Genomic DNA, 17,246 nt, shown 5'->3' with positions numbered 1-17,246 from the left:
GCACAGATCTTTGTACTGGGGTGAATGTATGACATTGTTCTACATTCTGTCCATCAACTGTGTTTTTTGCAATTTTCACCTCGAGTGGGCTGGGTATGCTCAGACGTGAGTCCCAGGCTCTCCACACCACTGGAGTCAAGCTATACAGGCTGATGAAGGCTGATAGCCAGAAACCGGTCCATGGATGCTTGATTCCGGTCTGGGAAAGACATGGCTTGGTAGTTCGGGCTGGACTGTTCCCATGAGGCACAGGGTCAGAGCTGATTTGCATATAGCCAGTGTCTAACCCAGGGTGGTGTGGAGTGCAAAAAAACGATGGATTTAGGTCCAGATCTTTGTACTGGGGTGAATGTATGACATTGTTCTACATTCTGTCCATCAACTGTGTTTATTGCAATTTTCACTTTGAGTCGGCTGGGTATGCTCAGACGTGAGTCCCAGGCTCTCCACACCACTGGAGTCAAGCTATCCAGACTGATGAAGGCTGATAGCCAGAAACCGGTCCTTGGATGCTTGATTCCGGTCTGGGAAAGACATGGCTTGGTAGTTCGGACTGGACTGTTCCCATGAGGCACAGGGTCAGAGCTGATTTGCATATAGCCAGTGTCTAACCCAGGGTGGTGTGGAGTGCAAAAAAACGATGGATTTAGGCCCAGATCTTTGTATTGGGTGAATGTATGACATTGTTCTACATTCTGTCCATCAACTGTGTTTTTTGCAATTTTCACCTCGAGTGGGCTGGGTATGCTCAGACGTGAGTCCCAGGCTCTCCACACCACTGGAGTCAAGCTATCCAGGCTGATGAAGGCTGATAGCCAGAAACCGGTCCTTGGATGCTTGATTCCGGTCTGGAAAAGACATGGCTTGGTAGTTCGGACTGGACTGTTCCCATGAGGCACAGGGTCAGAGCTGATTTGCATATAGCCAGTGTCTAACCCAGGGTGGTGTGGAGTGCAAAAAAACGATGGATTTAGGCCCAGATCTTTGTACTGCGGTGAATGTATTACATTGTTCTACATTCTGTCCATCAACTGTGTTTTTTGCAATTTTCACCTCGAGTGGGCTGGGTATGCTCAGACGTGAATCCCAGGCTCTCCACACCACTGGAGTCAAGCTATCCAGACTGATGAAGGCTGATAGCCAGAAACCGGTCCTTGGATGCTTGATTCCGGTCTGGGAAAGACATGACTTGGTAGTTCGGACTGGACTGTTCCCATAAGGCACAGGGTCAGAGCTGATTTGCATATAGCCAGTGTCTAACCCAGGGTGGTGTGGAGTGCAAAAAAACGATGGATTTAGGCCCAGATCTTTGTACTGCTGTGAATGTATTACATTGTTCTACATTCTGTCCATCAACTGTGTTTTTTGCAATTTTCACCTCGAGTGGGCTGGGTATGCTCAGACGTGAGTCCCAGGCTCTCCACACCACTGGAGTCAAGCTATCCAGACTGATGAAGGCTGATAGCCAGAAACCGGTCCTTGGATGCTTGATTCCAGTCTGGGAAAGACATGGCTTGGTAGTTCGGACTAGACTGTTCCCATGAGGCACAGGGTCAGAGCTGATTTGCATATAGCCAGTGTCTAACCCAGGGTGGTGTGGAGTGCAAAAAAAGATGGATTTAGGCCCAGGTCTTTGTACTGGGGTGAATGTATGACATTGTTCTACATTCTGTCCATCAACTGTGTTTTTTGCAATTTTCACCTCGAGTGGGCTGGGTATGCTCAGACGTGAGTCCCAGGCTCTCCACACCACTGGAGTCAAGCTATCCAGGCTGATGAAGGCTGATAGCCAGAAACCGGTCCTTGGATGCTTGATTCCGGTCTGGGAAAGACATGGCTTGGTAGTTCGGACTGGACTGTTCCCATGAGGCACAGGACCTGAGCTGATTTGCATATAGCCAGTGTCTAACCCAGGGTAGTGTGGAGTGCAAAAAAACGATGGATTTAGGCCCAGATCTTTGTACTGGGGTGAATGTATGACATTGTTCTACATTCTGTCCATCAACTGTGTTTTTTGCAATTTTCACCTAGAGTGGGCTGGGTATGCTCAGACGTGAGTCCCAGGCTCTCCACACCACTGGAGTCAAGCTATCCAGGCTGATGAAGGCTGATAGCCAGAAACCGGTCCTTGGATGCTTGATTCCGGTCTGGGAAAGACATGGCTTGGTAGTTCGGACTGGACTGTTCCCATGAGGCACAGGGTCAGAGCTGATTTGCATATATCCAGTGTCTAACCCAGGGTGGTGTGGAGTGCAAAAAAACGATGGATTTAGGCCCAGATCTTTGTACTGGAGTGAATGTATGACATTGTTCTACATTCTGTCCATCAACTGTGTTTTTTGCAATTTTCACCTCGAGTGGGCTGGGTATGCTCAGACGTGAGTCCCAGGCTCTCCACACCACTGGAGTCAAGCTATCCAGGCTGATGAAGGCTGATAGCCAGAAACCGGTCCTTGGATGCTTGATTCCGGAGTGGGAAAGACATGGCTTGGTAGTTCGGACTGGACTGTTCCCATGAGGCACAGGGTCAGAGCTGATTTGCATATAGCCAGTGTCTAACCCAGGGTGGTGTGGAGTGCAAAAAAATGATGGATTTAGGCCCAGATCTTTGTACTGGGGTGAATGTATGACATTGTTCTACATTCTGTCCATCAACTGTGTTTTTTGCAATTTTCACCTCGAGTGGGCTGGGTATGCTCAGACGTGAGTCCCAGGCTCTCCACACCACTGGAGTCAAGCGATCCAGGCTGATGAAGGCTGATAGCCAGAAACCGGTCCTTGGATGCTTGATTCCGATCTGGGAAAGACATGGCTTGGTAGTTCGGACTAGACTGTTCCCATGAGGCACAGGGTCAGAGCTGATTTGCATATAGCCAGTGTCTAACCCAGGGTGGTGTGGAGTGCAAAAAAACGATGGATTTAGGCCCAGATCTTTGTACTGGGGTGAATGTATGACATTGTTCTACATTCTGTCCATCAACTGTGTTTTTTGCAATTTTCACCTCGAGTGGGCTGGGTATGCTCAGACGTGAGTCCCAGGCTCTCCACACCACTGGAGTCAAGCTATCCAGGCTGATGAAGGCTGATAGCCAGAAACCGGTCCTTGGATGCTTGATTCCGGTCTGGGAAAGACAAGGCTTGGTAGTTCGGACTGGACTGTTCCCATGAGGCACAGGGTCAGAGCTGATTTGCATATAGCCAGTGTCTAACCCAGGGTGGTGTGGAGTGCAAAAAAACGATGGATTTAGGCACAGATCTTTGTACTGGGGTGAATGTATGACATTGTTCTACATTCTGTCCCTCAACTGTGTTTTTTGCAATTTTCACCTCGAGTGGGCTGGGTATGCTCAGACGTGAGTCCCAGGCTCTCCACACCACTGGAGTCAAGCTATACAGGCTGATGAAGGCTGATAGCCAGAAACCGGTCCTTGGATGCTTGATTCCGGTCTGGGAAAGACATGGCTTGGTAATTCGGGCTGGACTGTTCCCATGAGGCACAGGGTCAGAGCTGATTTGCATATAGCCAGTGTCTAACCCAGGGTGGTGTGGAGTGCAAAAAAACGATGGATTTAGGTCCAGATCTTTGTACTGGGGTGAATGTATGACATTGTTCTACATTCTGTCCATCAACTGTGTTTATTGCAATTTTCACCTTGAGTGGGCTGGGTATGCTCAGACGTGAGTCCCAGGCTCTCCACACCACTGGAGTCAAGCTATCCAGGCTGATGAAGGCTGATAGCCAGAAACCGGTCCTTGGATGCTTGATTCCGGTCTGGGAAAGACATGGCTTGGTAGTTCGGGCTGGACTGTTCCCATGAGGCACAGGGTCAGAGCTGATTTGCATATAGCCAGTGTCTAACCCAGGGTGGTGTGGAGTGCAAAAAAACGATGGATTTAGGCCCAGATCTTTGTACTGGGGTGAATGTATTACATTGTTCTACATTCCGTCCATCAACTGTGTTTTTTGCAATTTTCACCTCGAGTGGGCTGGGTATGCTCAGACGTGAGTCCCAGGCTCTCCACACCACTGGAGTCAAGCTATCCAGACTGATGAAGGCTGATAGCCAGAAACCGGTCCTTGGATGCTTGATTCCAGTCTGGGAAAGACATGGCTTGGTAGTTCGGACTAGACTGTTCCCATGAGGCACAGGGTCAGAGCTGATTTGCATATAGCCAGTGTCTAACCCAGGGTGGTGTGGAGTGCAAAAAAAGATGGATTTAGGCCCAGGTCTTTGTACTGGGGTGAATGTATGACATTGTTCTACATTCTGTCCATCAACTGTGTTTTTTGCAATTTTCACCTCGAGTGGGCTGGGTATGCTCAGACGTGAGTCCCAGGCTCTCCACACCACTGGAGTCAAGCTATCCAGGCTGATGAAGGCTGATAGCCAGAAACCGGTCCTTGGATGCTTGATTCCGGTCTGGGAAAGACATGGCTTGGTAGTTCGGACTGGACTGTTCCCATGAGGCACAGGGTCAGAGCTGATTTGCATATAGCCAGTGTCTAACCCAGGGTGGTGTGGAGTGCAAAAAAACAATGGATTTAGGCCCAGATCTTTGTACTGCGGTGAATGTATTACATTGTTCTACATTCTGTCCATCAACTGTGTTTTTTGCAATTTTCACCTCGAGTGGGCTGGGTATGCTCAGAAGTGAGTCCCAGGCTCTCCACACCACTGGAGTCAAGCTATCCAGACTGATGAAGGCTGATAGCCAGAAACCGGTCTTTGGATGCTTGATTCCGGTCTGGGAAAGACATGGCTTGGTAGTTCGGACTAGACTGTTCCCATGATGCACAGGGTCAGAGCTGATTTGCATATAGCCAGTGTCTAACCCAGGGTGGTGTGGAGTGCAAAAAAACGATGGATTTAGGCCCAGATCTTTGTACTGGGGTGAATGTATGACATTGTTCTACATTCTGTCCATCAACTGTGTTTTTTGCAATTTTCACCTCGAGTGGGCTGGGTATGCTCAGACGTGAGTCCCAGGCTCTCCACACCACTGGAGTCAAGATATCCAGGCTGATGAAGGCTGATAGCCAGAAACCGGTCCTTGGATGCTTGATTCCGGTCTGGGAAAGACATGGCTTGGTAGTTCGGACTGGACTGTTCCCATGAGGCACAGGACCAGAGCTGATTTGCATATAGCCAGTGTCTAACCCAGGGTGGTGTGGAGTGCAAAAAAACGATGGATTTAGGCCCAGATCTTTGTACTGGGGTGAATGTATGACATTGTTCTACATTCTGTCCATCAACTGTGTTTTTTGCAATTTTCACCTCGAGTGGGCTGGGTATGCTCAGACGTGAGTCCCAGGCTCTCCACACCACTGGAGTCAAGCTATCCAGGCTGATGAAGGCTGATAGCCAGAAACCGGTCCTTGGATGCTTGATTCCGGTCTGGGAAAGACAAGGCTTGGTAGTTCGGACTGGACTGTTCCCATGAGGCACAGGGTCAGAGCTGATTTGCATATAGCCAGTGTCTAACCCAGGGTGGTGTGGAGTGCAAAAAAACGATGGATTTAGGCACAGATCTTTGTACTGGGGTGAATGTATGACATTGTTCTACATTCTGTCCATCAACTGTGTTTTTTGCAATTTTCACCTCGAGTGGGCTGGGTATGCTCAGACGTGAGTCCCAGGCTCTCCACACCACTGGAGTCAAGCTATACAGGCTGATGAAGGCTGATAGCCAGAAACCGGTCCATGGATGCTTGATTCCGGTCTGGGAAAGACATGGCTTGGTAGTTCGGGCTGGACTGTTCCCATGAGGCACAGGGTCAGAGCTGATTTGCATATAGCCAGTGTCTAACACAGGGTGGTGTGGAGTGCAAAAAAACGATGGATTTAGGCCCAGATCTTTGTATTGGGTGAATGTATGACATTGTTCTACATTCTGTCCATCAACTGTGTTTTTTGCAATTTTCACCTCGAGTGGGCTGGGTATGCTCAGACGTGAGTCCCAGGCTCTCCACACCACCGGAGTCAAGCTATCCAGGCTGATGAAGGCTGATAGCCAGAAACCGGTCCTTGGATGCTTGATTCCGGTCTGGAAAAGACATGGCTTGGTAGTTCGGACTGGACTGTTCCCATGAGGCACAGGGTCAGAGCTGATTTGCATATAGCCAGTGTCTAACCCAGGGTGGTGTGGAGTGCAAAAAAACGATGGATTTAGGCCCAGATCTTTGTACTGCGGTGAATGTATTACATTGTTCTACATTCTGTCCATCAACTGTGTTTTTTGCAATTTTCACCTCGAGTGGGCTGGGTATGCTCAGACGTGAGTCCCAGGCTCTCCACACCACTGGAGTCAAGCTATCCAGACTGATGAAGGCTGATAGCCAGAAACCGGTCCTTGGATGCTTGATTCCGGTCTGGGAAAGACATGACTTGGTAGTTCGGACTGGACTGTTCCCATAAGGCACAGGGTCAGAGCTGATTTGCATATAGCCAGTGTCTAACCCAGGGTGGTGTGGAGTGCAAAAAAACGATGGATTTAGGCCCAGATCTTTGTACTGCGGTGAATGTATTACATTGTTCTACATTCTGTCCATCAACTGTGTTTTTTGCAATTTTCACCTCGAGTGGGCTGGGTATGCTCAGACGTGAGTCCCAGGCTCTCCACACCACTGGAGTCAAGCTATCCAGACTGATGAAGGCTGATAGCCAGAAACCGGTCCTTGGATGCTTGATTCCAGTCTGGGAAAGACATGGCTTGGTAGTTCGGACTAGACTGTTCCCATGAGGCACAGGGTCAGAGCTGATTTGCATATAGCCAGTGTCTAACCCAGGGTGGTGTGGAGTGCAAAAAAACGATGGATTTAGGCCCAGATCTTTGTACTGGGGTGAATGTATGACATTGTTCTACATTCTGTCCATCAACTGTGTTTTTTGCAATTTTCACCTCGAGTGGGCTGGGTATGCTCAGACGTGAGTCCCAGGCTCTCCACACCACTGGAGTCAAGATATCCAGGCTGATGAAGGCTGATAGCCAGAAACCGGTCCTTGGATGCTTGATTCCGGTCTGGGAAAGACATGGCTTGGTAGTTCGGACTGGACTGTTCCCATGAGGCACAGGACCAGAGCTGATTTGCATATAGCCAGTGTCTAACCCAGAGTGGTGTGGAGTGCAAAAAAACGATGGATTTAGGCCCAGATCTTTGTACTGGGGTGAATGTATGACATTGTTCTACATTCTGTCCATCAACTGTGTTTTTTGCAATTTTCACCTAGAGTGGGCTGGGTATGCTCAGACGTGAGTCCCAGGCTCTCCACACCACTGGAGTCAAGCTATCCAGGCTGATGAAGGCTGATAGCCAGAAACCGGTCCTTGGATGCTTGATTCCGGTCTGGGAAAGACATGGCTTGGTAGTTCGGACTGGACTGTTCCCATGAGGCACAGGGTCAGAGCTGATTTGCATATAGCCAGTGTCTAACCCAGGGTGGTGTGGAGTGCAAAAAAACGATGGATTTAGGCCCAGATCTTTGTACTGGGGTGAATGTATGACATTGTTCTACATTCTGTCCATCAACTGTGTTTTTTGCAATTTTCACCTCGAGTGGGCTGGGTATGCTCAGACGTGAGTCCCAGGCTCTCCACACCACTGGAGTCAAGCTATACAGGCTGATGAAGGCTGATAGCCAGAAACCGGTCCTTGGATGCTTGATTCCGGTCTGGGAAAGACATGGCTTGGTAGTTCGGACTGGACTGTTCCCATGAGGCACAGGGTCAGAGCTGATTTGCATATATCCAGTGTCTAACCCAGGGTGGTGTGGAGTGCAAAAAAACGATGGATTTAGGCCCAGATCTTTGTACTGGAGTGAATGTATGACATTGTTCTACATTCTGTCCATCAACTGTGTTTTTTGCAATTTTCACCTCGAGTGGGCTGGGTATGCTCAGACGTGAGTCCCAGGCTCTCCACACCACTGGAGTCAAGCTATCCAGGCTGATGAAGGCTGATAGCCAGAAACCGGTCCTTGGATGCTTGATTCCGGAGTGGGAAAGACATGGCTTGGTAGTTCGGACTGGACTGTTCCCATGAGGCACAGGGTCAGAGCTGATTTGCATATAGCCAGTGTCTAACCCAGGGTGGTGTGGAGTGCAAAAAAATGATGGATTTAGGCCCAGATCGTTGTACTGGGGTGAATGTATGACATTGTTCTACATTCTGTCCATCAATTGTGTTTTTTGCAATTTTCACCTCGAGTGGGCTGGGTATGCTCAGACGTGAGTCCCAGGCTCTCCACACCACTGGAGTCAAGCGATCCAGGCTGATGAAGGCTGATAGCCAGAAACCGGTCCTTGGATGCTTGATTCCGATCTGGGAAAGACATGGCTTGGTAGTTCGGACTAGACTGTTCCCATGAGGCACAGGGTCAGAGCTGATTTGCATATAGCCAGTGTCTAACCCAGGGTGGTGTGGAGTGCAAAAAAACGATGGATTTAGGCCCAGATCTTTGTACTGGGGTGAATGTATGACATTGTTCTACATTCTGTCCATCAACTGTGTTTTTTGCAATTTTCACCTCGAGTGGGCTGGGTATGCTCAGACGTGAGTCCCAGGCTCTCCACACCACTGGAGTCAAGCTATCCAGGCTGATGAAGGCTGATAGCCAGAAACCGGTCCTTGGATGCTTGATTCCGGTCTGGGAAAGACAAGGCTTGGTAGTTCGGACTGGACTGTTCCCATGAGGCACAGGGTCAGAGCTGATTTGCATATAGCCAGTGTCTAACCCAGGGTGGTGTGGAGTGCAAAAAAACGATGGACTTAGGCACAGATCTTTGTACTGGGGTGAATGTATGACATTGTTCTACATTCTGTCCCTCAACTGTGTTTTTTGCAATTTTCACCTCGAGTGGGCTGGGTATGCTCAGACGTGAGTCCCAGGCTCTCCACACCACTGGAGTCAAGCTATACAGGCTGATGAAGGCTGATAGCCAGAAACCGGTCCTTGGATGCTTGATTCCGGTCTGGGAAAGACATGGCTTGGTAATTCGGGCTGGACTGTTCCCATGAGGCACAGGGTCAGAGCTGATTTGCATATAGCCAGTGTCTAACCCAGGGTGGTGTGGAGTGCAAAAAAACGATGGATTTAGGTCCAGATCTTTGTACTGGGGTGAATGTATGACATTGTTCTACATTCTGTCCATCAACTGTGTTTATTGCAATTTTCACCTTGAGTGGGCTGGGTATGCTCAGACGTGAGTCCCAGGCTCTCCACACCACTGGAGTCAAGCTATCCAGGCTGATGAAGGCTGATAGCCAGAAACGGGTCCTTGGATGCTTGATTCCGGTCTGGGAAAGACATGGCTTGGTAGTTCGGGCTGGACTGTTCCCATGAGGCACAGGGTCAGAGCTGATTTGCATATAGCCAGTGTCTAACCCAGGGTGGTGTGGAGTGCAAAAAAACGATGGATTTAGGCCCAGATCTTTGTACTGGGGTGAATGTATGACATTGTTCTACATTCCGTCCATCAACTGTGTTTTTTGCAATTTTCACCTCGAGTGGGCTGGGTATGCTCAGACGTGAGTCCCAGGCTCTCCACACCACTGGAGTCAAGCTATCCAGGCTGATGAAGGCTGATAGCCAGAAACCGGTCCTTGGATGCTTGATTCCGGTCTGGGAAAGACAAGGCTTGGTAGTTCGGACTGGACTGTTCCCATGAGGCACAGGGTCAGAGCTGATTTGCATATAGCCAGTGTCTAACCCAGGGTGGTGTGGAGTGCAAAAAAACGATGGATTTAGGCACAGATCTTTGTACTGGGGTGAATGTATGACATTGTTCTACATTCTGTCCATCAACTGTGTTTTTTGCAATTTTCACCTCGAGTGGGCTGGGTATGCTCAGACGTGAGTCCCAGGCTCTCCACACCACTGGAGTCAAGCTATACAGGCTGATGAAGGCTGATAGCCAGAAACCGGTCCTTGGATGCTTGATTCCGGTCTGGGAAAGACATGGCTTGGTAGTTCGGGCTGGACTGTTCCCATGAGGCACAGGGTCAGAGCTGATTTGCATATAGCCAGTGTCTAACCCAGGGTGGTGTGGAGTGCAAAAAAACGATGGATTTAGGCCCAGATCTTTGTACTGCGGTGAATGTATTACATTGTTCTACATTCTGTCCATCAACTGTGTTTTTTGCAATTTTCACCTCGAGTGGGCTGGGTATGCTCAGACGTGAGTCCCAGGCTCTCCACACCACTGGAGTCAAGCTATCCAGGCTGATGAAGGCTGATAGCCAGAAACCGGTCCTTGGATGCTTGATTCCGGTCTGGGAAAGACATGGCTTGGTAGTTCGGACTGGACTGTTCCCATGAGGCACAGGGTCAGAGCTGATTTGCATATAGCCAGTGTCTAACCCAGGGTGGTGTGGAGTGCAAAAAAACGATGGATTTAGGCCCAGATCTTTGTACTGCGGTGAATGTATTACATTGTTCTACATTCTGTCCATCAACTGTGTTTTTTGCAATTTTCACCTCGAGTGGGCTGGGTATGCTCAGAAGTGAGTCCCAGGCTCTCCACACCACTGGAGTCAAGCTATCCAGACTGATGAAGGCTGATAGCCAGAAACCGGTCTTTGGATGCTTGATTCCGGTCTGGGAAAGACATGGCTTGGTAGTTCGGACTAGACTGTTCCCATGAGGCACAGGGTCAGAGCTGATTTGCATATAGCCAGTGTCTAACCCAGGGTGGTGTGGAGTGCAAAAAAACGATGGATTTAGGCCCAGATCTTTGTACTGGGGTGAATGTATGACATTGTTCTACATTCTGTCCATCAACTGTGTTTTTTGCAATTTTCACCTCGAGTGGGCTGGGTATGCTCAGACGTGAGTCCCAGGCTCTCCACACCACTGGAGTCAAGATATCCAGGCTGATGAAGGCTGATAGCCAGAAACCGGTCCTTGGATGCTTGATTCCGGTCTGGGAAAGACATGGCTTGGTAGTTCGGACTGGACTGTTCCCATGAGGCACAGGACCAGAGCTGATTTGCATATAGCCAGTGTCTAACCCAGAGTGGTGTGGAGTGCAAAAAAACAATGGATTTAGGCCCAGATCTTTGTACTGGGGTGAATGTATGACATTGTTCTACATTCTGTCCATCAACTGTGTTTTTTGCAATTTTCACCTAGAGTGGGCTGGGTATGCTCAGACGTGAGTCCCAGGCTCTCCACACCACTGGAGTCAAGCTATCCAGGCTGATGAAGGCTGATAGCCAGAAACCGGTCCTTGGATGCTTGATTCCGGTCTGGGAAAGACATGGCTTGGTAGTTCGGACTGGACTGTTCCCATGAGGCACAGGGTCAGAGCTGATTTGCATATAGCCAGTGTCTAACCCAGGGTGGTGTGGAGTGCAAAAAAATGATGGATTTAGGCCCAGATCTTTGTACTGGGGTGAATGTATGACATTGTTCTACATTCTGTCCATCAACTGTGTTTTTTGCAATTTTCACCTCGAGTGGGCTGGGTATGCTCAGACGTGAGTCCCAGGCTCTCCACACCACTGGAGTCAAGCTATACAGGCTGATGAAGGCTGATAGCCAGAAACCGGTCCTTGGATGCTTGATTCCGGTCTGGGAAAGACATGGCTTGGTAGTTCGGACTGGACTGTTCCCATGAGGCACAGGGTCAGAGCTGATTTGCATATATCCAGTGTCTAACCCAGGGTGGTGTGGAGTGCAAAAAAACGATGGATTTAGGCCCAGATCTTTGTACTGGAGTGAATGTATGACATTGTTCTACATTCTGTCCATCAACTGTGTTTTTTGCAATTTTCACCTCGAGTGGGCTGGGTATGCTCAGACGTGAGTCCCAGGCTCTCCACACCACTGGAGTCAAGCTATCCAGGCTGATGAAGGCTGATAGCCAGAAACCGGTCCTTGGATGCTTGATTCCGGAGTGGGAAAGACATGGCTTGGTAGTTCGGACTGGACTGTTCCCATGAGGCACAGGGTCAGAGCTGATTTGCATATAGCCAGTGTCTAACCCAGGGTGGTGTGGAGTGCAAAAAAATGATGGATTTAGGCCCAGATCGTTGTACTGGGGTGAATGTATGACATTGTTCTACATTCTGTCCATCAACTGTGTTTTTTGCAATTTTCACCTCGAGTGGGCTGGGTATGCTCAGACGTGAGTCCCAGGCTCTCCACACCACTGGAGTCAAGCGATCCAGGCTGATGAAGGCTGATAGCCAGAAACCGGTCCTTGGATGCTTGATTCCGATCTGGGAAAGACATGGCTTGGTAGTTCGGACTAGACTGTTCCCATGAGGCACAGGGTCAGAGCTGATTTGCATATAGCCAGTGTCTAACCCAGGGTGGTGTGGAGTGCAAAAAACCGATGGATTTAGGCCCAGATCTTTGTACTGGGGTGAATGTATGACATTGTTCTACATTCTGTCCATCAACTGTGTTTTTTGCAATTTTCACCTCGAGTGGGCTGGGTATGCTCAGACGTGAGTCCCAGGCTCTCCACACCACTGGAGTCAAGCTATCCAGGCTGATGAAGGCTGATAGCCAGAAACCGGTCCTTGGATGCTTGATTCCGGTCTGGGAAAGACAAGGCTTGGTAGTTCGGACTGGACTGTTCCCATGAGGCACAGGGTCAGAGCTGATTTGCATATAGCCAGTGTCTAACCCAGGGTGGTGTGGAGTGCAAAAAAACGATGGATTTAGGCACAGATCTTTGTACTGGGGTGAATGTATGACATTGTTCTACATTCTGTCCCTCAACTGTGTTTTTTGCAATTTTCACCTCGAGTGGGCTGGGTATGCTCAGACGTGAGTCCCAGGCTCTCCACACCACTGGAGTCAAGCTATACAGGCTGATGAAGGCTGATAGCCAGAAACCGGTCCTTGGATGCTTGATTCCGGTCTGGGAAAGACATGGCTTGGTAATTCGGGCTGGACTGTTCCCATGAGGCACAGGGTCAGAGCTGATTTGCATATAGCCAGTGTCTAACCCAGAGTGGTGTGGAGTGCAAAAAAACGATGGATTTAGGTCCAGATCTTTGTACTGGGGTGAATGTATGACATTGTTCTACATTCTGTCCATCAACTGTGTTTATTGCAATTTTCACCTTGAGTGGGCTGGGTATGCTCAGACGTGAGTCCCAGGCTCTCCACACCACTGGAGTCAAGCTATCCAGGCTGATGAAGGCTGATAGCCAGAAACGGGTCCTTGGATGCTTGATTCCGGTCTGGGAAAGACATGGCTTGGTAGTTCGGGCTGGACTGTTCCCATGAGGCACAGGGTCAGAGCTGATTTGCATATAGCCAGTGTCTAACCCAGGGTGGTGTGGAGTGCAAAAAAACGATGGATTTAGGCCCAGATCTTTGTACTGGGGTGAATGTATGACATTGTTCTACATTCCGTCCATCAACTGTGTTTTTTGCAATTTTCACCTCGAGTGGGCTGGGTATGCTCAGACGTGAGTCCCAGGCTCTCCACACCACTGGAGTCAAGCTATCCAGGCTGATGAATGCTGATAGCCAGAAACCGGTCCTTGGATGCTTGATTCCGGTCTGGGAAAGACAAGGCTTGGTAGTTCGGACTGGACTGTTCCCATGAGGCACAGGGTCAGAGCTGATTTGCATGTAGCCAGTGTCTAACCCAGGGTGGTGTGGAGTGCAAAAAAACGATGGATTTAGGCACAGATCTTTGTACTGGGGTGAATGTATGACATTGTTCTACATTCTGTCCCTCAACTGTGTTTTTTGCAATTTTCACCTCGAGTGGGCTGGGTATGCTCAGACGTGAGTCCCAGGCTCTCCACACCACTGGAGTCAAGCTATACAGGCTGATGAAGGCTGATAGCCAGAAACCGGTCCTTGGATGCTTGATTCCGGTCTGGGAAAGACATGGCTTGGTAATTCGGGCTGGACTGTTCCCATGAGGCACAGGGTCAGAGCTGATTTGCATATAGCCAGTGTCTAACCCAGGGTGGTGTGGAGTGCAAAAAAACGATGGATTTAGGTCCAGATCTTTGTACTGGGGTGAATGTATGACATTGTTCTACATTCTGTCCATCAACTGTGTTTATTGCAATTTTCACCTTGAGTGGGCTGGGTATGCTCAGACGTGAGTCCCAGGCTCTCCACACCACTGGAGTCAAGCTATCCAGGCTGATGAAGGCTGATAGCCAGAAACCGGTCCTTGGATGCTTGATTCCGGTCTGGGAAAGACATGGCTTGGTAGTTCGGGCTGGACTGTTCCCATGAGGCACAGGGTCAGAGCTGATTTGCATATAGCCAGTGTCTAACCCAGGGTGGTGTGGAGTGCAAAAAAACGATGGATTTAGGCCCAGATCTTTGTACTGGGGTGAATGTATGACATTGTTCTACATTCCGTCCATCAACTGTGTTTTTTGCAATTTTCACCTCGAGTGGGCTGGGTATGCTCAGACGTGAGTCCCAGGCTCTCCACACCACTGGAGTCAAGCTATCCAGGCTGATGAAGGCTGATAGCCAGAAACCGGTCCTTGGATGCTTGATTCCGGTCTGGGAAAGACAAGGCTTGGTAGTTCGGACTGGACTGTTCCCATGAGGCACAGGGTCAGAGCTGATTTGCATATAGCCAGTGTCTAACCCAGGGTGGTGTGGAGTGCAAAAAAACGATGGATTTAGGCACAGATCTTTGTACTGGGGTGAATGTATGACATTGTTCTACATTCTGTCCATCAACTGTGTTTTTTGCAATTTTCATCTCGAGTGGGCTGGGTATGCTCAGACGTGAGTCCCAGGCTCTCCACACCACTGGAGTCAAGCTATACAGGCTGATGAAGGCTGATAGCCAGAAACCGGTCCTTGGATGCTTGATTCCGGTCTGGGAAAGACATGGCTTGGTAGTTCGGGCTGGACTGTTCCCATGAGGCACAGGGTCAGAGCTGATTTGCATATAGCCAGTGTCTAACCCAGGGTGGTGTGGAGTGCAAAAAAACGATGGATTTAGGCCCAGATCTTTGTACTGGGGTGAATGTATGACATTGTTCTACATTCTGTCCATCAACTGTGTTTTTTGCAATTTTCACCTAGAGTGGGCTGGGTATGCTCAGACGTGAGTCCCAGGCTCTCCACACCACTGGAGTCAAGCTATCCAGGCTGATGAAGGCTGATAGCCAGAAACCGGTCCTTGGATGCTTGATTCCGGTCTGGGAAAGACATGGCTTGGTAGTTCGGACTGGACTGTTCCCATGAGGCACAGGGTCAGAGCTGATTTGCATATAGCCAGTGTCTAACCCAGGGTGGTGTGGAGTGCAAAAAAACGATGGATTTAGGCCCAGATCTTTGTACTGGGGTGAATGTATGACATTGTTCTACATTCTGTCCATCAACTGTGTTTTTTGCAATTTTCACCTCGAGTGGGCTGGGTATGCTCAGACGTGAGTCCCAGGCTCTCCACACCACTGGAGTCAAGCTATACAGGCTGATGAAGGCTGATAGCCAGAAACCGGTCCTTGGATGCTTGATTCCGGTCTGGGAAAGACATGGCTTGGTAGTTCGGACTGGACTGTTCCCATGAGGCACAGGGTCAGAGCTGATTTGCATATATCCAGTGTCTAACCCAGGGTGGTGTGGAGTGCAAAAAAACGATGGATTTAGGCCCAGATCTTTGTACTGGAGTGAATGTATGACATTGTTCTACATTCTGTCCATCAACTGTGTTTTTTGCAATTTTCACCTCGAGTGGGCTGGGTATGCTCAGACATGAGTCCCAGGCTCTCCACACCACTGGAGTCAAGCTATCCAGGCTGATGAAGGCTGATAGCCAGAAACCGGTCCTTGGATGCTTGATTCCGGAGTGGGAAAGACATGGCTTGGTAGTTCGGACTGGACTGTTCCCATGAGGCACAGGGTCAGAGCTGATTTGCATATAGCCAGTGTCTAACCCAGGGTGGTGTGGAGTGCAAAAAAATGATGGATTTAGGCCCAGATCTTTGTACTGGGGTGAATGTATGACATTGTTCTACATTCTGTCCATCAACTGTGTTTTTTGCAATTTTCACCTCGAGTGGGCTGGGTATGCTCAGACGTGAGTCCCAGGCTCTCCACACCACTGGAGTCAAGCGATCCAGGCTGATGAAGGCTGATAGCCAGAAACCGGTCCTTGGATGCTTGATTCCGATCTGGGAAAGACATGGCTTGGTAGTTCGGACTAGACTGTTCCCATGAGGCACAGGGTCAGAGCTGATTTGCATATAGCCAGTGTCTAACCCAGGGTGGTGTGGAGTGCAAAAAAACGATGGATTTAGGCCCAGATCTTTGTACTGGGGTGAATGTATGACATTGTTCTACATTCTGTCCATCAACTGTGTTTTTTGCAATTTTCACCTCGAGTGGGCTGGGTATGCTCAGACGTGAGTCCCAGGCTCTCCACACCACTGGAGTCAAGCTATCCAGGCTGATGAAGGCTGATAGCCAGAAACCGGTCCTTGGATGCTTGATTCCGGTCTGGGAAAGACAAGGCTTGGTAGTTCGGACTGGACTGTTCCCATGAGGCACAGGGTCAGAGCTGATTTGCATATAGCCAGTGTCTAACCCAGGGTGGTGTGGAGTGCAAAAAAACGATGGATTTAGGCACAGATCTTTGTACTGGGGTGAATGTATGACATTGTTCTACATTCTGTCCCTCAACTGTGTTTTTTGCAATTTTCACCTCGAGTGGGCTGGGTATGCTCAGACGTGAGTCCCAGGCTCTCCACACCACTGGAGTCAAGCTTTACAGGCTGATGAAGGCTGATAGCCAGAAACCGGTCCTTGGATGCTTGATTCCGGTCTGGGAAAGACATGGCTTGGTAGTTCGGGCTGGACTGTTCCCATGAGGCACAGGGTCAGAGCTGATTTGCATATAGCCAGTGTCTAACCCAGGGTGGTGTGGAGTGCAAAAAAACGATGGATTTAGGCCCAGATCTTTGTACTGGGGTGAATGTATGACATTGTTCTACATTCCGTCCATCAACTGTGTTTTTTGCAATTTTCACCTCGAGTGGGCTGGGTATGCTCAGACGTGAGTCCCAGGCTCTCCACACCACTGGAGTCAAGCTATCCAGGCTGATGAAGGCTGATAGCCAGAAACCGGTCCTTGGATGCTTGATTCCGGTCTGGGAAAGACAAGGCTTGGTAGTTCGGACTGGACTGTTCCCATGAGGCACAGGGTCAGAGCTGAATTGCATATAGCCAGTGTCTAACCCAGGGTGGTGTGGAGTGCAAAAAAACGATGGATTTAGGCACAGATCTTTGTACTGGGGTGAA

This window comes from Lissotriton helveticus, chromosome 2_2, assembly GCF_964261635.1.
Source record: "Lissotriton helveticus chromosome 2_2, aLisHel1.1, whole genome shotgun sequence".
In the NCBI taxonomy this organism is placed as follows: domain Eukaryota; kingdom Metazoa; phylum Chordata; class Amphibia; order Caudata; family Salamandridae; genus Lissotriton; species Lissotriton helveticus.
Note: the sequence above shows the minus strand (reverse complement) of the source record.